Source organism: Typopeltis vanoorti, chromosome 16, assembly GCF_054136105.1.
Source record: "Typopeltis vanoorti isolate ZY-2024b chromosome 16, IOZ_Tvanoo_1.0, whole genome shotgun sequence".
Lineage (NCBI taxonomy): Eukaryota > Metazoa > Arthropoda > Arachnida > Uropygi > Thelyphonidae > Typopeltis > Typopeltis vanoorti.
In genome coordinates, this window is record NC_143564.1 from 25,053,965 (window position 1) to 25,078,743 (window position 24,779).

At 37.7% G+C, this 24,779-nt stretch overlaps 1 protein-coding gene across 1 annotated transcript in view; it reads right to left on the reverse strand.

Moving 5' to 3' along the window:
- The window catches only part of Dhc98D (Dynein heavy chain at 89D), a 1,285,966-nt gene that overhangs the window by 344,844 nt on the left and 916,343 nt on the right, over positions 1-24,779 (reverse strand). The gene's annotated exons all lie outside the window — the stretch shown is intronic.

Below are 24,779 nucleotides of genomic sequence, written 5' to 3' on the forward strand. Positions count from 1 at the left end.
ATATTTACATCACCTTTATCAACTACTGCCTTGCCAGTTTGAGGTCAACATATTGACAACCATCAATGAGATAACACCAGTGGGACTGGATGGTATGTTATCTTGTGTGCTATGAGAATGTACAAGAGAACTGGCAGTGCCTCTGACAAAAAGTTGTGTAATATATGTCTCGGCTCTGGCAAAGTTCTGAGGTAGTGGAAAGAGTTAAGATTGTTCAGTTATATACAACAGTGGCTCCAAGGCAGAAGCAGCAAATTATAGACCAATTAATATCTCACATTTGGTTTGGTATGATTTATAGTTTAATTGGTCTATAATTTGCTTTGTACTTTGTAATTGGTCTATAATTTGTACATGCATTTAGTTTATTAACTTGTATTGTTGACAATTTCTGTACTACTGTGACCTTTAACCTTGTGTGTTGCTGTACTCTCTGCAGCAATTCTGTTTTAATTGTAGATGCTGCTTTATGGAACCTAATTTTTGTACAGGCATATTGTTTACAATTTTCTTTAATTGCTTATGTATAGTTGTAACCTTAGTATGGCACACCTTTGTAGTTTTTTTGCTCCAAGGCAGAAGCAGCAAATTATAGACCAATTAATATCTCACATTTGGTTTGGTATGATTTATAGTTTAATTGGTCTATAATTTGCTTTGTACTTTGTAATTGGTCTATAATTTGCTTTGTACTTTGTAATTGGTCTATAATTTGTACATGCATTTAGTTTATTAACTTGTATTGTTGACAATTTCTGTACTACTGTGACCTTTAACCTTGTGTGTTGCTGTACTCTCTGCAGCAATTCTGTTTTAATTGTAGATGCTGCTTTATGGAACCTAATTTTTGTACAGGCATATTGTTTACAATTTTCTTTAATTGCTTATGTATAGTTGTAACCTTAGTATGGCACACCTTTGTAGTTTTTTTGCTCCAAGGCAGAAGCAGCAAATTATAGACCAATTAATATCTCACATTTGGTTTGGTATGATTTATAGTTTAATTGGTCTATAATTTGCTGCTTCTGCCTTGGAGCAAAAAAACTACAAAGGTGTGCCATACTAAGGTTACAACTATACATAAGCAATTAAAGAAAATTGTAAACAATATGCCTGTACAAAAATTAGGTTCCATAAAGCAGCATCTACAATTAAAACAGAATTGCTGCAGAGAGTACAGCAACACACAAGGTTAAAGGTCACAGTAGTACAGAAATTGTCAACAATACAAGTTAATAAACTAAATGCATGTACAAGACACCAAGCCAAGGAATGCAGTATCTGCATATAGATAAAATTATAACAAATGTTTTTACAGCAGTACATATATAGGCAAACAGGAATTATTATACAATATGTACACATAAAAATTAAATTTAGCAATGAGATATTTAGATATAAACAAAATTACAAGGTTACACAAATATACAAGGTGTCCTACAGCAATACGTAATTAGTCAAAAAAATAAACTAGTAAATAATATGTATGTGCAAAAGTTAAGTTAAGCTGTGCAGTATCTACATATAAACAAAATTACTGCAGCATATGTTGCTGGACTGGTTGGCCGAGTGGTTAGCATATCCACTCTCCAACCAAAAGGCTGCGGGTTCGAATCCAGCCTAGGGCATGGATATTTGTCAGTGAAAATACTAGTGGTGGTGGTGGTGGTGGTTGGTGGTAGATGGCATTGGTGTAGGTGATAGAGATAGTTGCAGTTAGTGGATTGGTGGAGATGGAGAGTTGTAGAGTAGATACCCTCCCTCGATGAGTCTTTGGACTCCCTGGAGGTGTTATGTAATAATAATAATACTTTATGGCAGTACATAAATAAATAACAATACCAGTTAATAAATAAAATGCATGTACAAAACCAAGTCAAGGAATGCAGTATCTACATACAGATAAGATTACAACATATGCTATTGCAATAATACATAAAGAGTCAAAGTGGAATTATTATACAATATCTATGTATAAAAATTAAGTTTGGCAATGTGGTATTTACATATTAACAAAATTACAACAAGGTTACACAAATATACAAGATCAAAGGCTACAAAAATACATGATTGGTCAAAAATTAAACAAATGAATAATATATACATTAGTATTCAACCTCTGCACAAATACATCACAGAATATTACATTTCTGGTAATATATACATACAAAAGTCAAGTGAAGCAACAGTATTTACATATAAACAAAATTACAGTCAGATGTGTTTAGATAAATTAATTCTTTGTAAAAAATTAAAAATATCACACAATCTGCCTGAGTCTCAGCATCTGCCTGACTGTATATGGTCTGGCCAGATAGGCAAAAATTTCATTCCACTCTCATGCAATGCCACTCCACCAGAATATGACAAATAGTGAGATGTGTATAGCATTTTTTCATGAATGGGAGCGTCCTCAGTAAATAAGAATGTGTAAGATGACTGTGACCAATGCAGAGCCTAGCAAGAACAACTTCCTCTCTTCTCTTTATATTTTAATTAGAATGCCAATGTTTAATTTTGGGCTTAATTATTATTATTATTACCCCAAGACCTCATGGAGTCAAAGACTCATCTGGGAGATCCTTTTATCACACACACACAGCTCATCGTACTGTGCCTTGAACACATTCAAACTCCTTGCAGACACCACACTCTCAGGCAAGGCATTCCAATCATTTACAACTCTGCATGAGAAAAACCTGCCTCTCACTCCCCTACTCACACCTTCTTTATACAGTTTCCAGGGATGACCTCTGGCTCTCCCCCGATCTCCCACTCTTTTCTGTAGAACTCCTCCAGCATTGATCCTATAACAACCCCTTACCAACTTGTAGGTCTCTATCATATCTCCCCCTGTTCCTCATGGTCATTCTCACCAATTGGCGGATGATTTGACACCTCGTTTATAATTACATCCTCTGATGAGATGACGAAATCCAAGACCCTCAATCTTCGCGTGCCCTCCGTTACATACTGTCTGAGGTAGTTATCCCTCAAAAACTCAAGGAACTCATTTTCTTTACTTCCAATTGCTATCTCATCATTCCAGTCTATATTGCCATAATTAAAATCTCTCATAATGATCACCCTTTTCTTATTTGCTTGGTTAGTTTGATTATACCTTTCATTATCACCTCCATCCACATTTCCTGGTCTATAACAACATCCAACCAAGTATTTGATTCCATTCACCTCTATCTCACACCATACTGCCTCAAAACCACTGGTACTATTTCCCTCTTGCATCTCTACCTTGTATGGACATAACTCTTTCTCTATCATCAATAGCACTCCCCCTCCCTTTTTACCCCTTCTATCCTCACGAAACACATCATACCTTTTCATCTCTATTCCTGTCAGGATGTTGTCCTCTTCCAACCATGTCTCACTTATTCCGACAATCTTTGGGTGAACAGACGCAATTAATGCAACCATTTCATCTGCCTTGTTTCTTATACTTCTAGCATTTGAATACAAACACAACAGCTCATTTCTGGATCTACAGCTGGTTCCACTAATACCACCCACTTGATGTGATCTCTTCATGCTCGACTGGGGCCATTTCCCTTTCTGCTTATTCATTTTAAAACTGTTTTTTCCTCTTGATCCCAGGTCATCCCATTCCTTTTCTCTCTACACATGCTCTCACCTCCTCTTGGAGCATCCATCTTTCTCACGCTGTGTACCCTTGTCCACCTTGAGCCTCCCCATTTCCCTGCTCCTCTTGCCCACCCATTCTCTCATTTTCTATACTCATACCACTCACTTCCTCATTCATAGCCACCTCTTTAATTTCTGCTGTCTTACTCTCTCCTGCTCTTCCACATCAATGCCATATAATTTCTTTGTTAATGCTTCCTGCCATGATGACTGCCATTGAACAATTATCTTTGATCTCATAATCTGTCTGTAGTCGGTATATGGTACTGTCAAACAGTATGTGATGAAAATATGAGCTGATTTAGCAGCTGCATCTACAGCCTCATTTCCCTTAATTCCCAGGAAACCAACACAACTGAACACCAAAATTAAGGATTTTCATTTTGTGAAACAGGTGTACCACCTCATAAAGTACCGGATGTGGATTATGCATAGGAGAGGAGACAGCCTGTAAAGAGCTCAATGAGTCTGTATAAATTATACACTTTTGGCAGCAGTTTTCTTTTATATGCACACTTTTATATTTGGGATAGCAATGTCAGGAAACACAGCAGCACAGCCAACAGAGGTATTAGTTCTTGAATCATCAGTATAGATAGGCAAGAAATCAGTGTGCTGCTCCGTGTGCATTAAACAATTTGAGATAGACAGATGATGGAGTATGAGACTTCTGTAACTGACAAAGTGAGAAGTTGCAGGATGGCATGCAAACCTGCCATAGATGGATGCTGTTATGCCACTTCTCACATAGCATGCTTTGGCTTGAGCACGTTTGAAAGCTATAAAGTTTGATGTGGTGGGTTATCTATGAAATATATCCCATGCTCTGTGTTGGTCCTTTTTGGCTGTCTGACATTCTGGGTTACACCAAGGTTTTGGATAGAGTGGAAACCGAGATGATGTTTATCTCAGGAATGGTGGTGAGAATATTGGAAAAAGTTTGTTAAATTAAATTGTAAAATTCAGAATGGGCAGATAGGAATAAGATATTCTATAGGAGACAGCATGGATTTGTAAGAGATAGGTCCTGCCTATCTCTCAGTGGTGCACTCAGGATTTAATCTTGGGGGAGGGTGAGTTGAGTAGATGATTTGAGAATACACACTACGCATTGCATATGACGTATGACTGAGCATCTGCAATTTTTTCCAATACATGATACCATGATCTCCTCTGGCTCGGCTCGGGCAAACAAAATAGTGCTCAGTCCGCCAGAGAACTACTTCATTCAACTTGTGTTCACAGCGGCTGTGATTCCCTAGAGCTATAGGGTATTCCCACTGCTAATTCATAAGTAGTACAGAAATAGAAGACACAACACAACATAAATAAAAAAAAATAATTTTATTTAGGAAAAGATTTTTGGTAAATTTTCTAGTTTTTTTCCTTTCTCTTTGGGGGTTTCCAGGGCCCTTGATCCATCCCTCTGGGTGCACCACTGCTATCTCTTGTAATTAACTTATTTACATTTTATAATATAGTGACAGCAGAACCAGATGAAGGAAATGGCTACACCATTTCCATGATGCTGATGGACTTTGCAAAGGCATTTGACAGAATACTTTCTGCAATGAAAACTATTACATAAGGTTGAGTAAATGGGAATGGATATGAGGCTGGTGGAATGGATAGGAGGTTAGATTAAAGACAGACATCAGAGGATGGTGCATGGTTGAGTGGAATCAAGGCATGTGAAGTTAAGTAGTGGGCCACTACTCTTCAATTTGTATATTAATGATACTGTGTATTTTTTTTTTTAAATAACAATCTTATGTACAGGATTAATTGGTTTTTGGTTCTCTGCAGTCAGGCCGAGAGGTTACATGCTCGTTCTTTGTTGAGGTATATTACATAGGAATAACAGTTGTTATAAGGTGAATTACATTTTTTCATGCCATTAACAGTTATTTCGACTTGATACTATATAAGAACATAACAGTTGCTATAGGACTATATTAGATATTTACATGACAGTAATAGATGATTGTTATTCACACTGTTAAGCACAAAAAATCTTTCTTCCCCTTTGCTTTGGGAGGGGGGGGGGAATGATGTCATTTCTATGTTGGAAAGTGGAATATGATGCAGCTGCTCTGCTCAGCCAGCCAGAAGTTGATTCCATGGGTTCCAGTCCTGGTGGAAAAGATCTAAAGTGTTGTTCTGAATGAGGTGGTGATGTAGACTTCTCACCTAACTTATTATTATTATTATTATTATTATTATTACCACCCCAAGACCTCATGGAGTCAAAGACTCATCTGGGAATTCTCACCTTATGTTTGAAGGCTGCAAGGACAGCCACCTCTCTCTCTCCAGACAGCACACTACTGTGCTGTCTGGCTTGTATGTCTGAGGTAGAAGCTGTATATTACCGCTTTAGCAGTGATGAAGAGGTAGTTGCAGATCGAAATGGGTATTTGACTCAGCATGGACGAGATTGAAATACTTTTCTTCTGTGCGAAGACTACCGCACGTTAAAGCTGCCGTTTCCCGAGACAAACGGATTAATAGTCTGTTGACTGGGCATTATAAGTAGATATGTCAGACTTTTCCTGATTGGTAGCAGAATAGACAGTTATCTGAAACATCTGGGTTATATTTTTGTAATATAGTTAGAGTGGGTAGTGCATTGTGCCACACCCTCCACTGAATATCTGCGCTGGGTTTGGTGGCTCTTGTGCGATATGGTAGGTCCCAGTGAAATAGTATTTGGTGGGATAATGCAGGATTCTCCAATGAAGTGCTTTAGATCGACTGTTGTATTAGAGTGCTGTATATTTTGTTTACATTGCAGGGTGTAAGTCTTTCCAATGCATTGTTGGTTTTTATCAGAAAGATAGGCACCAGATCTTCTGAGTCAGGAGGGCTGAGCTCCTCTTCCGTTATGCTATCAGACATAGCAGCTTGAAAAGTGGATTTTACAATGTGTATCTGCTCAGCCTAATCCCCATATTCCATGTTTGCGAGCAATTTTGGAAAGCGCCAGGAAAGGCTCAGAGAAAAAATGTCACCCAAGACCCTCTGCCTCGCCAACTCCATGGAAGAAAGAAAATCTTTTTCTGAGTGATGGGGTTCTTTACCATCATGTTGTAAAAGATGGGTTCCATGAGGATTTCAGGAAGGGATGCTGTCTTCACTGTGTGCTTGAGGTTTAGCTTCTTCCATCTTCAAAGTGCATCTTTGTAGAAATTGTTAGATTCACTGGCACATGTGCTGTTGTTCTTAAGGTTGTGGAGAAAGAGAGACCTCTAGTAGCAGAAGTGAAAATATATTTGGTGGTGCATTTGAGTGGCATTTCCTGTTGCAGGGTATTAAGAAGAAAGCAAGTGCCGAACGTTGTTATCCCATTGTTGGTGGAGATCAAGTTTTGTCCTCTTTCTTTGAGAGAAGTACATAGCTTGGAGCAGGAAAGCCAGTTTGTTTTGTTCCATATGAATCGATAGATGGTTGACTGTATTTGATAAAATACAGTCAACCATCTTTAGTGTATGCCAAAGGACACTGGTGGGTATTTGGTTAACAATTATTGCAATTTCTCTTGTGGGGCAGAGGCTCATAATTGCTGCCCACTTTCCTAGTACTTGCTTGAAACGTTTAACAAGTGTTTCCCAGTTCTTATCCACGTAAGAGGGTGTGTTTCCTAGGTAATCCCCAGGTATTTGTTTCCCTCTGAAGACCAGTCAGCAGACATTGGGGAATTGGTTTGGTTTTTCCATTTGCCACACCACACCACAGTCCTGTGGTTTTATGTGCATTTAGTTTGGCTAATGAGGCTGCTTGGTATTATTGGTATGCTGTTTGTATGTTACAGAAATCTTCTTTGTGGGCTATAACCAGTGGTGAGCTATAAAAATTTTAACAAAGGGCTTGCATCGTCGAGCAAAAGAAAAAAAAAAGGGAGAAGGGTAAAAATAACGCATGTGCTTATTTTATTTTCAAACCTGGGCGCATTCGTTATAGAGGAGTTGAAACAATAATTCCAAATAATCTATACGCTGCCGAATAGACTAATTTTTGTTAGGTTACCATATGAGTTTGTCGCTTAATATGTTTCAAAAAAAATTTTTTTTTTTTTTTTTTTTTGAAAAAATAAGTAAACAAGAAGAACAAGGGGCTCACAAATTTGAGAAAAAATTAACAGAGGGCTCGAGTGAGTCCATTATAGCTCATCACTGGCTATAACTGTAACATCATCAGCATATGCTGTCAGAGTTATGGCCTGGTAAGAAAGTTTAGGATGAGATGCCCTAAGCAGCATGTTTACTCTATGCAAAAAGGCTCAATGGCAATTGTGTAAAGAGAACCAGAAAATGGACAGACTTGTTTAATACCACTGCTGTATGGTACAGATATGGTGAATCTGCTGTTTATTTTCATGCAAAAGTGTGCTTTAGCATATAACATCTTAATAGATTGAATGATGCCTGAGCCAAAGACAAAGGCTTTTAAGCAGTTGAATAGGTAGGGGTGTTCAATGCAGTCAAAAGCTTTTACTTGGTCTAATGTTACAAGACCCATTGTTTCAATGTTGCTGATGGCTATGCTTATGAGATCCCTTATGAGGTGTAAGTTTTCATGGACAGATTGTCAAGGGATGGAATAGCTCTGATGCCTATCAATTATTTCATTCAGAGTGGGTTAAAGTGTTGGCAATGGCTTTGATATTATTTTACAGTCGGTGTTTATGATGGAAATAGGTCGCCAGTTTCCTAATTTTGTTGCATCTCCTTTCTTTGGGATAAGCTTAATAACAGATATTGTCATATTGAGTGGGAAGCCACTGGTATTGGCATTGACATATATTCTGTAGAGGATAGGTCCAAGCTGTTCACAGAAGGATTGGAAATATTCAGCAGTGAGCCCATCTATGCCAGGAGATTTTTCTTTAGGTAAGGAGCTGCAGGAAATTGTCAAATAGTGTAGTGATGGGGAGTTCTGTCTTATGCCACACTGCTGGTGAGAGTCTTTTCACATCGGAGTGAATTATATCAGTGGCATCCATGGATGTTGAGTTAGCTTGGTATAAATTTTTATAGTACTGCAAGGTATAACAGGATTTCATCATGATTCTCTATGATGTTTCCACTATCTGTTGTTATAGCAGATATAGTAGTGCACTCTTGTTGACATTTATCCAGTGATAAAAATACTTTGTGGGTGCATCTGCAAAGTTAATGTGTTTGAGTCATACTCTTATTAGTGCTCCTCTTGCAGAGTGCTCTAGGTGTGAGCATACGGTGGCTTCTGGGGACTGGTATTCTTCAGATTCCAGATTATGCGATTGGTGTTGTTATTGCAGATTTTTTAGGGCTAAATGTTTATTCGAATTCCTCTGGTGACTATACTTTTGGGTAAATACCTGACTTTGGCCTTAAAAAGTGACCACCACTCAGGAATAGACTGGGAAGTAGGCATGTCTCGGATGAGAGTTGCAATGTAGTTTTTGAATGTTCTGAGATATTCTGTGTCCTGTAGTAGGCTGTTATAAAATATCCAATATGCAGGGCCGGCAGAAGCGGGCATGCAGAGCATGCGGCCACCGCTATGATGGGGGCGGCGCTGCCACGGAACGGTTCATAAGTTAATTTTTAAGAAACAAAATTTTTATCATAAAAACAAAAAATTCTTAGAATGATCAATATTGAAATAAATAAGGCCGGATACACCGAATAAAAATTAAAAAAAAAGTATATTGCCGCCTCTTTGATCAGCCAGCTGTTTACAATTTTGCAGGTAGAGCAGGCTAAATGTTTGCCTGCAGAATGTTGTGTCTACTGCAATCTATCTAAAGTGAAACGGTGAACGGTTTTCATGCGCAGAAACGAATTTTCATACAAAATATTTGTTGCTAGTTAACCAGTCATATGGTACACATCTTAGTAGGCTACTGACAGTAGCGCAGTGCCGACTATTATTTCATCTCTGTGTCATGTTGTGTAATAATTTCTTGTGGGTATAAAATAGAAATGGAATCAAAAATTAAAAAAAAAGTTATTCGGTGCACAAAATCGTAAGCATCATGCTGCGAAAGAAGCAGATATTAAGAAACAAACTGGGGCTCTTAATAAATTTGTTAAAATATTAAAATATTCTGATGCAGATTGTAAGCAATTCGATATATCAGAAATCAAATTTGAAGAACCGTGCACATCATCCAGTTTGCATTAAAGTACTATTGCAACATGATTTAAGTGAAAAATAGTTAGGATTTATCAACTACAACAAGATTTAGTTGTAGTTGACCACGAAACTAACACATTGTTAGTGTCTGTAAATTTAGAAGATCCAGGTGAATTGGAAATATTGATGAAAAATTACGAGTTGTTTTAATTGAAATGGGGCCTGTTCAAATTAAAATATAATATATCCCAGAGATACATATGGTCGTAAATTTGGCGACACGTATTATAATAGAAAAATGGAAAACGGCAGCTCTTGCCAAGAACATGGCTCATTTATTCCAAAACTTTAAATTCTGTTTTTTGCTTTTGTTGCAAACTTGTTGTACTACTGAATCAACTGAATCACCTACTGAGTCTTGTAGAAGTTATAACAATTGGAGAAATGTAATTATAACTTTACATAGACATAAGACTAGTTTAACTGACATGAAAAATTTCTTAAAATGGAAGCAACTTGATAAAAATTAAAAAAAAAAAACTACTATTGATTTCCAGACTCAAAGCATGTATGAAATGGAAAAGAAACAACGTATAACGCTTGATTGAAATTATAAAATTCCTTGGTAGTCGAAATTTAGCTTTTCGCAGATCATCTGATAAATTATATGAAAGGAATAACGGCAATTTTTTAAAATTAGTTGAACTGTTTGCTATGTTTGATCTTGTTATGGAAAATCATGTTGAAAGTGCCCTACAACGAAACAATAGGGTACACTGTTTGAGTAAAGACAGTCAAAATGAAATATTGGAAACTTTAAGTAACGCAATCAGGGATACAATTTTATTATCAATTCGCAAATCTAAATATTATTCCATAATTTTAGACTGCACACCTGATGCAAGTAAAACAGAACAAATGACCATTATTATTTGCTTTGTTTCCTGTGCCAATGGAATTGTCAAGATCAGTGAAAACTTTTTAGGTTTTGCAGATATATCAGATTCCAGGGCGTGGTTTATGTACAACAATAATGGAACAACTGGAAAAATGGAACATTCCCATTGAAGACATGCGAGGTCAAGGATATGACAGTGGGGCAAATATGAAAAAGAAAAAATATGGGCTCCAAAATTTGCTTTCGAACAAAAATCCTCGAGCTTTTTACGTGCCATGTGCTGCTCATACTCTAAATTTAATCATTAACGATGCAGCCAAAGTGAATGCAGATACAATTAGTTTCTTTGCAATTATTCAAGAAATATAAAATTTCTTTTCATTCTCTTACAAACATTGGGCAATCCTTTTAAAGTTCGTAAAAAATTTAACATTGAAACAGCCATCAGAAACGCGATGGGAAAGTAAAATTAATGCAATCCCCCTCTACAATATCAGTTAGGAGAAATTTAAGATGCACTTTTTGAAATTTTAAATAATGAAAATTTTAATAAAGAAACTCAGCATGCAGCACAAACATTATGTGCTAAAATAAAGGACTACAAATTTATTTGCTCTCTTATAACTTGGCATGATTTACTTAACAGAATAAAGCCTGTGAGTAAAATGCTTCAAGACAAAAATATGAACATTACACTTGCTTTAGAATATATCGAAAACTTAAAAATATTCTTACAAGAATATCGATCAGATACAAATTTTAAAGAAGTTCTAAAAACGGCAAAAGAACTGAGTGAAGAGGTGGATGGAGAACAAGAATTTAAAACTGGTACGGAAGTTCAACGACAAAAGAAGACATGACAATTGGACTACGAGCATCATGATGAAACGCCACAATCGCCAGAAGATAAATTTAGAGTGAATGTGTTTTATACACTTCTAGACGTTGCAATGTGTTCGTTAATAGAACGTTTTGAACAACTAAAAACATATTATGATAATTTCAATTTCTTGTATAGATTACTACAAATTAATAACGAAGATTTAGAGGTTCTCTTGAAGGACGGTGACAATAAAGACGTAAATGCAATAGAACTATATGACGAGTTATGTGCTTTCCAGGATATTTTTTGGAAGGATAATTTAAATATTCAAAAGCTCTTTCGATATTCTTAATTTTATTGTGTCCAATAACTTATCTTTCCTTAACTTTTCAATTCCTTTAAGAATACTATTAACCTTAACTGTTAGTGTAGTGAGCGGTGAATGTTCCTTTTCCAAGTTGAAAATTGATTAAAACCTATTTAAGAACAAGTATGTCACAAAAAAGCTTGTTATTTTGGCGCTAATAGCTATTGAAAATGATATATGTGCCGAATTAGATGTTAAGACCATTATTTCTAATTTTGTGAATATGAAATCAAAATCCTTAAAATTTTAATTAAAAAAATTTCAAGTATATTTATGTAATTTAATTTATTTTCTGTTATTCTGTAAAGATGTTATTTTTTGAATATTTATATTAAATGTTCTAATTATTTCTGAATTCTTTTCTTATTTTCTCATCTATCTTGAGTTTCTTTTATTTTCCTAAAATTTATTTTTATTTTATTTTCCTATATTTAATGCACTTAAATGTTTTGTTTACTTGTAATTGTTTGTACTTTTTCTTTAATTTCAGTTTGTGTGTAATCTTATTTTGACACTATTTTGAATAATTAACGATTACGCTAGTAGTTCCACGGCAGTACGGAATGATGGCAGATTCAGCTGCAGTCACAAATGGGGTGTCACCATGTCCTCCGCCATTTAAGAACTCTATTATAAGTAATATAATAAGGGACTTTGTCACATGCAGTGCTTGCGGCATGTATGCATCTCGGGAATTGAATATGTGGCTTGTGAGAGAGGTGGGGATGCGTGTGTGCGTAAAGTGCAGACAGTAGGAGGAAATAAATGCATTAGATATATCAATAACTGACATTGTTGCTCCAGGAACGGGAAATGAATATAGGAAGACGAGTAGTGTGATAGGAGAGAATGAAGAAAGAAATATGAATGAGAAAATAATAGTTAATAGTGTGGAAGGCATGAGTGACTGTGAAAGTTTAGGAGATGGTTTTGTTTGGAAGCGTGAATTTCAATTAAGAGTGACTGACCTGCAGAAGGAGATAGATGAGCTGAAAGAGGAGGTGGAATGTCTTGTGAATGAGAGGAGAAGTATGAAAGATGAGATTAGGAGAATGGAAGAGATAAATGCAAGGCGAATCAGAGTAGGTGGATAGAGAGAGTTTTGGGAATGATAGGAGAGGAGAGAATTTTGGGAATAATAGAAAAGGAGAGAATGGAAACAGTGAGAGAGAGAGGTATGGGAATGCTAGAAGAGGAGAGAATGGAAACAGTAGAAGCAAGAGTTATGGGAGTGCTAGAAGAGGAGAGAATGGAAACAGTAGAAGAGACGGAATGAGAGAGAGGTATGGGAGTGCTAGAACTGGAGAGAATGGAAACAGTAGGAGAGAGGGAGGAAAGAGAGAGGTATGGGAATGCTAGAAGAGAGAATAGGAGCAGTAGAGGAGAGGGGATGAGAGAGATGTGTGGGAATGAAAGAAGAGGAGAGAATAGAAACAATAGGAGAGAGGGAACGGTAAGAGGTATAATGTATGGGGACTCAATGATCCGTGGTATTCAAGATAGGATGCGTGAAGAGTGTTTGACAGGAGGAACGATAGAAAGTGTGGCTATGGTAATCAAGAGAGGTGAAAGGGTGGATGAGATGATTGTGTGGTAGGAACAAATGACTTGAATGGTAATGTAAGTCTGGCAGCAAGAGATATGAGATTTTTGCTTGTATGGAAGAAGACAGAGAGAGGAAAGATAGTGTGCATGTTTCCTAGGTATGATAGTGACGAGCTGAGCAGAAGAGCAGTAATATTGAATGACATAATAGACAGAATGTGTGACAAGAGAGAACTGGAATATGTGGATGCTTGGAGTGCATTTGAGGACAAAGAGGAATTGTAAGCGAGACATCGCTTACATTTGAATGAGGAAGCATGTAGGCATCTGGAGAGATTGCTGTTCTCAACGAGTCAGTGTGTCCCAGGGAGGATGGTAGCAGGGGTATCTGGAATAAGGGAGAGGAATTGGTGGCACAGATAGCATAAGCCTGGCCAAAAATTATTGGGATCACTGAGACATGGTTGACAGAATAGGATATAATAACAGAAATAGAAGTCGCTGGGGACAGCATTTTTCGGCAGGATAGGAAGCGAAAGGTGGTGGAGTATTGCTTATGATAAGTGACAACCTACGAGGTGGTATCAAAGAGTTTCGAGACTAGGTTTGTAATATGCCAACAGATGGCAGCACAAGTCTGCATGCACAGTCACAGGAAGCACCTACCTTCATAAGTCAGTGTGCCAAAAGACATCGTCCTGTGTACATCGGGAGCTGTGCAACTGATGCTATTTTGACCACCTGCATTACCACATCTGCGATTTCATCATGGACAGCAAGTTAGAACAAAGAGCAAACGTGAAATTCTGCATGAAACTGGGCAAATCTGCCACAGACATTTGATGTGATTCGGCAAGTTTACGGTGATACTGCAATGAGTCGTTCGAGGTATTTTGAGTGGCACGTGTGCTTCAAGAGCAGAAGAACATCACTGTAAGACGATGAGAGATCAGGAAGACCTTCAAGGAACTCAACTCCCCAAAAATGTCAAAACCATTCGGCAACTTGTGCATGAGGATCATCGGAGAACACTCCATAACATTGCTGCCATTATTGGTGTGTCATATGGAACAGTCCAGGCAATCCTCATGTGTGATTTGAACATGCGCCGTGTTGCTGCCAAGTTCGTCCCCAGGTTGCTGACCCAGGAGTAGAAGAAACACCGCATCGAATTCTGCCAAGAACTCCGTCAGCGTGCTGTGGATGACCCATCCTTCATATCAAAGATCATTACTGGCGACGAAACTTGGGTGTATGGGTACAACCCTGAGATGAAGCAACAATCTTCACAGTGGAAGAGCCCATCATCTCCATGACCGAAAAAGGCGAGGCAGGTCTGCAGCTCGGCCAAGTGCGTGCTCATCATCTTTTTCGACATTTGCGGCATTGTGCATCAAGAATTCGTCCTCAGGGGCCAGTCCGTCAATAGCAAGTTCTACTGGCAGGCTTTAAGGCGTCTGAGGGAGGACATTCGCGAAAGCGACCACATCGGTGGCACGAGAAAAACTGGATGCTCCACGAAGAAAATGCACCCTGTCACCGAGCTCTCCTCACATGTGAGTTTCTCGCCAGAATCAACATGATCTCACTTCTGCACCCACCCTACCCGCCAGATCCTGAAGACTTCGCCCACTTCCCGAAGATGAAGATCGTGCTATAAGGTAACTGTTTTGACACCATTGCGGAGATCCAGCACGAATCGCAGAAGGGCTTGACATGCTTCGAAAAGAAGACTTCCAGGACACATTCCAGAAGTGGCAAGAATGCCAGGAGCACTGTATTGATATGCAAGGGGACTATTTTGAAAGTGATAGTGTGTAAACATAGGTAAATGAAGTAATTTATCGTAACCAGAGCTAGTCTCGAAACTTTTTGATACCACCTCGTATGTCCTCTAAGAGTGGAGGCTCAAAAGCAGTGATGACACTAATGATTTTCAAAGCATATGGTGTGAGGTAGAGGTGGGCAAGACAGGATATTTAGTGGGGTGTTGCTACAAGCCAAGGAGCACAGAGGGTGAGGAGCAGGAGATGTTCAGGCAGTTGACCTTGACAAGTGCAATAAGAATGATTGTTATGGGAGATTTTAACTGCAGCAGTATAAGCTGGGGAGAGGAAGATGCATGTAGCAATAACGGAATGGAATCTCTAGAATTCTTGGACAAATGTCTTTGGCAACATGTAATAGAGGGAACAACAGGTTCAAGAATTTTGGATTTGGTTATAGCATCAGAAGAGTTGATAATAACTGAGATGACATCTCTCCCACCAGTTGGAGAGAGTGACCATATGGTTTTGACTTGGAAAATGAATAGACATGCAGGAGTATCAAAGAGACGGGAACGTATGTGGAATTATAAGGCAGGAGATTATAATGGTCTAAGACGTCAACTTGGGGAAGTTTCATGGAGGGAGGAATTGGAAGGCCGGGATATCATTAGTGCGTGGGAAATTGTGAAAGAATATTTGTTAGCAGCAATAGTAAGCTGTATACCATGAGTGAAGAAGACACGATTTGGAGTAAAGTGGATGACAAACAATATTAAACAGGAATTGCATGCGAAAAAAGGGGCTATGGAAGAGATATAAGGAGACAGGTGAAGAGAAGATGCATGAAGAATATAAGACACAGGCCAGAAGAGTGACTAGTATGGTAAGGAAGGCGAAAATGGAATATGAGAGGAGATTAGCTTTGAGATCCAAAGAAAATCCTAGGGAATTTTTTAGCTACGTGGCCAGTAGGAGGAGAAATGACTGTGGAAGAATGATATTGTGGAATAAAAATGGGAATAGAGTTGAACCATGGAATGCATTGCCTGATGGAGTGGTGAAAGTGAGAATGGTCAATGAGTTTAAGGAGTGGTATGATAGACTTTGTGTTTCTTGTGGGGGGACCTCCCCTCAATGAGTCTTGATAGACTTTGTTTTTCTTAGGAAGGACCTCCCACGATGAGTCTTTTGACTCCATGGATGCCTGGATAATAATAATAAATAATAAAAAAAGTACATTTGTACAGTTCCAGCAACTCTTGAAATCTGAGTTATATTTTTTGGTAGGACATGTTGCGCTACTGTGTCTAGATACTTTTCTAATGAGGTATTTTCGATTGTGAAAATTACTATTCCATTGTCTTGGGAAATGCAGTTGGTTAGGTGTACATTTGTACGTGGGGTGGTCGTCATCCCAGTAGTCTAGATTTAAGCAGAGATATTCAGTTGTTTGCTGATCATGCAATCCTGGGAAGGGTAGTAGTTGATAAAGGTGATATAGATATCCTCCAATCCTGTACACCCCTTGAGGGTATATATCAGGAATTTGATGATGATGATGAGATATCCTCCAGGACAATTGTCAATTTAATGATGCAAAATGTAATATTATGCACTTCAGGTTGAAAAGGTTGCATACAGTGTATCATATTGATGGTAGTGGATTGCAAAAAATTTGTGGGGCTAGGGATTTGGACATAATGGTCGACAGAGGATTTTTCAGAGGGCATATTGTAAACATTATAATTGGATGTTGAAAAACACACTGACAAGTAAAGATAGAGGGGGCTATGATTCAGCCACATCTTGGCTACTGTGCACGGATTTGGTCACCTGGGTTTCTTGGAGATCAGTAGGTGGTGGAAAGGACCAAGCTGGTGACAGCTCTGTGGAATGTTTCCTATGAGGACAGACTGAAGGTGTGTAGGTTACAGAGTTTAGGTAACAGGAAGATGAGAGGAGACATGACAGAAACATTTACTAAAGGGATTCTATAAGATTTACAAAAATTAAAAGTTTCAATACACAAGTAGGGAGAGATCAAGTTGCTACCCCTGGAAGTCGTGCTAGAGTGTGGTTAGTAAGGGTGCACAGACTAGGGTCTCTTTGCTTGGAGAGGGTGAATAAGTGGAATGGATTGCCAGAGGTAGTTGTGAGCCCCAATGGGAAATAAGTTTAAGGAGAGATATAATATGATCACATAAGAGCCAGGATAATCTTGTAGGTCTCTTGTGATAGTCTTTTGACTTCATCGAGATACCCGTATCATAACAACAATAACAATAATAATAAAAAATATCCCCCTTAAATCTTTCTCTACAGCATTGATATACAAATTAAAGAGAAGTGGTCCTAGTACAAAACTGTGAGGTACTCAATTTGTCACTCTCACTCTTAGATTTCACTCCACTATACATTACTCTCTTGTATCTGTCTATCAGTGTCCACCGCAACCCACTGATGCTACTAGCTTCATATCCATTCTCATTTGTTCCAACTTTTGTAATAATTTTTCATGCAAGATTCTGTCAAATGCTTTGCAAAGCCTACCAATATTATGGTGTAGTCATTTCCCTTATCTAATACTGCTCCCACTGTATTATAAAATATCAGTAAATGACTAAGGCATGATTTAATTTTACAAAGTCATGCTGCCCAAAATAGAATATCATATTTCTATCCACCCACTGCTGGGTTTTACCTTTAACTAACTTTACCAGTACTTTAACCACCATTTCTAAGATATTAATCGTTCTATAATTTGCTACTTCTGTCTTGGAGTCTCCTTTATATAACTGAACAATCTTATCCTCTTTCCAATCCCTTGAAACCTAGCCAGAGATGAGACTTAGAACAACTTCATCACAGATACTTTATCTCAAACACACAAAGATAACCTAATGAGCACTTACCTTCTCATGTATGCAATTTACATGATTATGTTGTGTTATGTTACAATAGGTTAGTTGAGGTGACTACATATTTTTATTAGAAAAATAGAGAAAATACAAAGTAAAAGAAAATTTTACTTTGGGTGCTGTTTGTTCTAACAAACAGTACCTTAGTACACTTGATACCTTTTCCAGTCCATGTACTTTCTGAGATTTAGAAATTGTTTAATAGAGAACAAAAGAATGGCAGGCCAAGATTGGTCAGGAGTTTTTTCCCTGATTCATTGAATTTTGTGCAACTGGCAGGCATTGGCTGGCAGAAAAAATTGCACTGAAGGCTCATTTTTTTTCCTGTAATCTGCATCTTGCTGCTACAGAATTTCTGAGCATCAGATGGCCTGTCAGAGATTGCAAGACTCATAATGCTATGTGGATGCTTAGCTTTTTTACTGCAATCTTTGCTTCATGCTGCAGGCATATCTGTGACTAGTGCATGTCTATTTGCTTTGGTTGATATTAAAGTATAGAAAATCTTTTTTTGTTCAAAACTCCCAGTAATTTCAGTTGGTCCTGAGTTCATTAGTTCCTTTAGATCTATTGCTGTACTACTGTCTGGGACATAAAATTGGGGAAAAATCACTTTAAATAGCAGTAAAATAAAATTAGAGAGCCCAAAATTAAGCAACACAATTCAGACCACCACACAGCAGAATCATTGATTCTATATCAGTGTTCATATCTTCATTGTTATTTTCTAATAACAAATTTGGGTCATACCATATATTCATGTAATTGCCTACCCATTACTTCTCTTAGATTATGTTAATTTCTGGTTTATCTCTTTATTCCTAATTTAATTTTCTTAATATTTTGCAGGCTATGTCTTGTATTCCATGCATATCTTCTCCTATTTTATTAATAAAAATATCCCAAGAATCACGGTGAGATTTCTTTATTATGGTGTAGCTAAATTGGTGGCGGTGGGCAGTAGATGGCATTGGTGTAGTTGCGGCTAGTTGTAGTTGGTGGATTGAGTGGTGGAGACAGAGAGTTGTAGAGTAGTGCCTTCTCTTGATGAGTCTTTGGACTTCTAGGAGGTGTCATGTAATAATAATAATAATAATAATAAATTTCTTTTGTCTTTGATTATTTCTTCTGTTTGCTTCATTTATTTTTTTGAAGAAATGACTTGCACGCTGCTAGTTTTTCTTTTATTACATTGTCTATCTTTGTGTTCCAAGTTTTGAATGTTTTTCTTTTTAATATATTTTTTTTTTCTTTCCAAGTGCTTCAGAAGCTGCCTTATAAACTATCTTTATTAAACTTTTCAATTCTTCTTTATTGTTATAATAATAATTATTATTATTATTAATTTTAGCTTCTTCTAGGTAATTTGTTAATTGTGTTGATTTAGCATTCCAATGCTTTCTACTTACTAGATATATATATATACTACTTTATGTACTAATTCTTTTTCTTGTTTTTCTTATTTATTTCTACTTCTCCATTTTGTTAGTACTTCAATTTTAGAAACTACTAAATAATGATATGAAAATATTTCACTTCTTCTGTAAACATGTACACCTCTCACTTCTGGAGTTGGTATCTGATTAGTACTGACATATTCACTTATACATCTTGTTCCTCTATCATTCCAAGTATATTAATATTTTCTTTTTCTTAAAAAAAGTATCAGCTATTTTACAATTATTGAAAATACAGAGGTATTTGAATAGTTCTTGACGATTGTTATTCATAAGTGGAAGAGAGGGAATGAGAGAGAGAGAGTTATGAGAATGACAGAAAAGGAGAGAACAGGATAAGTGGAAGAGAGGAAATGAGAGAGTTATGAGAATGATAGAAGAGGAGAGAATAGGATAAGTGGAATAGAGGGAATGAGAGAGATATGGGAATGATAGAAGAGAAGATAATAGGATAAGTGGAAGAGAGGGAATGAGAGAGAGATATGGAATGATAGAGGAGGAGAGAATAGGAACAGTGGAAGAGAGCAAATAAGAGAGAGTTATGGGAATGATAAAAGAGGAGAGAATGGAAACAGTAGGAGAGGAGAAATGAGAAGAATGCGAGGGAGCACTAGAACCAGGGATAGACGGATGTCAGGGAGGCACGTAAGTAGGAGAACACAAAGAGAAAGTTTTAGAGGAGACAGAGAGAGTGAAGAATGCATGTGAGCAATCGAGGAACAGGGTGGTAAGAGGTGTAATGTATGGAGACTCAATGATCCGTGGTGCACAAGATAGGATGCATGAGGAGTGTTTGCCTGGAGGGACAATAGAAAGTGTGGCTATGGCAATTAAGAGGGGTGAAAAGGTGGATGATATGATTGTGATTGTAGGAACAAATGACTTGAGAGGTAATGTAAATTGGGCAGCGAGAGATATGAGATTCTTGCTTGAGGTTGTATGAAAGAAGACACAGAGAGGAAAGATAGTGTGCATGTTGCCTAGGTATGATAGTGACGAGCTGAGCAGAAATATTGAATAACATAATAGCTAGAATTGTCAGAAGAGAGGATTGAAATATGTGGATGCTTGCAGGGCATTTGAGGAAAGAAAGGAATTATATGTGAGAGACCACTTTGAATGAGGAAGGACGTAGGCATCTAGAGAGATTGATGTTCTGAACGAGTCAGTGTGTCAATGCAGGGAAACTAGAATTCCCAGGGTGGATGGTAGCAGGGGGTGGCCTCTAGTGTGAATGGGTACTTGGGGAGAAGGGGAACAACATCAGGTAATGCTGAGCCCAGTGCAGTCTAGAGGGGATAATGTTGGATATAGAAACAGTGGCATTTTTATGCTTTACACTTATGTCAGGAGAATCCAGAATAAAGGAGAGGAATTGCTGGTGCTGATAGCATCATTCTGGACAAAGATTATTGGGATCACAGAGACGTGGTTGACAGAAGAGCATATAATAACAGGAACAGAAGTAGCAGGGTACAGCATTTTTTGGTAGAATAGGAAGGAAAAGTGTGGTGGTGGAGTACTGCTTATGATAAGTGACGACTTATGTCTTCTAAGAGTGGAGGCTTTGGAAAGCAGTGGCACTAATGATTTTGAAAGCATACGGTGTGAGGTGGAGGTGGGCAAGACAGGATATTTAGTGGGGTGTTGCTACAAACCAAGGAGCACAGACGGTGGGGACCAAAAAATGTTTACACAGTTGAGCTTGGCAAGTGCAAGAAGAATGATTGTTATGGGAAATTTTAACTACAGCAGTATAAATTGGGGAGAGGAAGATGGATGTAGCAATAAGGGACTTGGTTTTGACTTGAAAGATGATAGACATGCAGGAGTATCAGAGAGAAGGGAACGTATGCAGAATTATAAGGCAGGCGATTATAATAGTCTTAGACATCTACTTGGGGAAGTTTCATGGAGGGAGGAATTGGAAGGCCAGGGATATCATTAGTGTTTGGGAAAATGTAAAGGAATATTTGTTAGCAGCAATAATAAACTGTATACCACAAGTGAAGAAGAGGACACAATTTGGAGTAAAGTGGATGACAAACAATATTAAACAGGAACTGCATGCGAAAAAGAGTCTATGAAAGAGATATAGGGAGATAGGTGAAGAGAAGATGCATGAATCATATAAGACACAGGCCAGAAGAGTGACTAGTGTGGTAAGGAAAGCGAAACTGGAATATGAGAGGAGATTGGCCCTAAGATCCAAAGAAAATCCTAGGGAATTTTTTAGCTATGTGGCCAGTAGGAGGAGAAATGACTGTGGAAGAATGATATTGTGGGATAAAAATAGGAATAGAGTGACTGATGCAGAGGACATAGTGGAATAGTTCAATGAACACTTTATTGGAGTATTTCATCCTGGAGGAGTAAATTTTAATACTAGAGGGGATAGGGCAGGTTCAAGGTTTAGAGGTGCAGGAGGAGAGTGTGTTCCAAATACTGAGTACTCTGGATGTCAGTAAAGCTGTGGGACTGGATGGTATTTCACCATGAGTTTTGAGAGAATGTGCTAAAGAACTGACAGCTCCTTTGACCTGGCTTTTCAATGAAAGTCTGGCTACAGGAAAGGTGCCCATGGAATGGAAGGAAGGTAAGATAGTGTCATTGCATAAGGGAGGTAGCAGACTGGAACTGTCTAATTATGGACCAGTTTGTGTGTCATCAGTAGTTGTTAAGATCTTGGAGAAATTAGTGAGGGACTGTATACAGCATTGGGCAGATGAGGGTAATGTTATCTGTGAGAGTCAACATGGATTTGTTAAGGGGCACTCTTGTTTTAGTAATATGCTAGCCTTTTATAATAAAGTTACAAGAACAGTAGATGAGGGAAAAGCATATAATGCTATTTTCTTGGACTTAGCAAAGGCATCTGACAGGGTGCCACATGATAAACTGATATTTAAGTTGCAGCACATGGGTTTGGATGTCAGGTTGGTCAAATGGATTCAGGATTGGCTGTCCAAGAAGTATCAGAGAGTTGTGTATGATGGGATGGTTTCAAGGAGGCCGAGGGTTACAAGTGGGGTCCCACAGGGCTAAGTACTGGGACCTATATTGTTTAACCTTTATATCAATGACATTGCCAGTGGATTGCAAGGGGATATTCAGTTGTTTGCAGATGATGCGAAGCTGGGAAGGATTATTAGTAATTGTGTAGATGTGGTAGTCCTGCAAGAGGATTTGAATAAGCTAGACAGATGGGCAAATGACTGGGGGTACCAGTTTAATGCAGCAAAATGGAGGATCTTAAGGTTTGGGACACTGCATACTCTATTGGAGGAGCTATACTGGAGGAAGTAGGGGAGACAAGAGATCTGGGGTTGATGATTGATAGAAACCTGAAATTCAGGGGACATATTGCAAAGGTGGTGAAGGTAACACAGAGGATTGCTGCAATAATGAGAAGGAAGCTGACCTGCAGAGATAAAAGAGTTATCATTCCATTGTATGAGATCCTGATCAGACCACACTTAGACTATTGTTCTCAGATTTGGTCCCCAGGATTTGAAAGGGATGAATTAACTGTGAAAAGGGTATAAAGGCGGATAACAAAGATGATTCCAAAGATGGAATCCAAAGATGGACTGTATAATGCCAGTTATGAAGATCGGCTGAGGGAATGTGGTCTGCAGAATTTGGTGGATAGAAGAAGGAGAGGTGATATGATTGAGACTTTTAAGCTGTTGAAAGGTGATTACAGGGTTGACACTAGGGAGTTCTTCCGTTTGGTTGAACATCGTGAAGGAGTGATGACAAGGAGCCATCTCTGGAAGTTACGAAAGGAAATTGTGAGCATTAGGGTGAGGAGTGGTTTCTTTGTATGGAGGGTGGTTGAACCATTGAATGTGTTGCCTGATAGAGTATAGAGAGCGAGAACGGTCAGTGAATTTAAGGAGTGGTATGATAGACTTTGTGTTTCCTAAGAGGGACCTCCTGTGATGAGTCTTGATAGATAGACTCTGTGTTTCCTAGAAAGGACCTCCCGCAATGAGTCTTTTGTCTCCATGGAGACCTGAATAATAATAATAATAATAATAATTGGGTTAATTTTATATTATATTGCAGGTGTACTCCAGGTCTACAGAGATCTGAAATTTAAGGCAACAACAAGTAATAACAATGATGAGAAAGGATGACACATGCAAAAGTAAAGAGTTTATAACTCTGTTGTATACCACCCTCCTCAGGCCACATATGGATTACTGCATTCATATTAGTCATCTGGCTTTCAAGTGAATGAAGATATATTAGTGAGGATCAGTATTTAAATTCTAAATGAATAACTTTCAGGCACCTTAAAGTAAGGAATCATAAATGTGAGGCTATTGCTAGATTGTCACAAGGTTTTTTAAAATTTTATTTATTTATTTATTCTGGTGGAGTTAAAGTCATCAGGCCTTCTCTTCCACATCACCAAAAACATTAAATACAAATTAATCTAATACTTCTAACATATTAAAAGAAAATTCAATTTAAGATAACATTAAGTTATATGAGTGATGAAAAAACAGTAGGCCTATTCAGCTTGTTACGTAAATGCAGAAAAGAAAAAAAAAATGGAAATATAATAATGATGAAATAAATAACTCAAATTCCTTTGTATATTTCTAATTTAACTTATTTAGACTATAGAAACATTGAACAATTATTGTCTTATTTATATTGATATTTGAATGAATATGCTGTAAAATAAAACTGTAGTTTTTAAAGAAAAAGTTAGACACCATGTGTTGAGGCTTGAGTGTTGTGCAGAATTCATGTTGGAGGTTTAATGGAATAATTATCAGCACTCAGAAAGGATTAAAAATAATTTTAATACTTCCAATACTTCAGTAATCCCTGAAGATGTCTCTGTGACAGAGACATCTTCAGGGATTACAAAGCACTTTTTATAACAACACAGACACAAAAGCAATACAGTAGTGAGTAACACAAAAGCAATACAATAGTGAGTGACACTAAAGTCCTATCTAGGTGGTGCACCCTCTATGGGCATTTGCAAGTGGCCTAGGATGTAAAGAGGAATCTCTAATAATTAATATTTCCCAAATTTTGGGAAGTTTAATGCAACTGTATTTGTTTAAATTAGGTTGATTCCTGAGTGCTGATGCAGATTCAAAAAACAGTCTTTCTCTTTTGAATTTACTATGGTGGAGCATGGTCGTTTTTTTTCCAAGAGATCCTGTGGGTAGTATCCAAAACATAGTCTGCAAGGC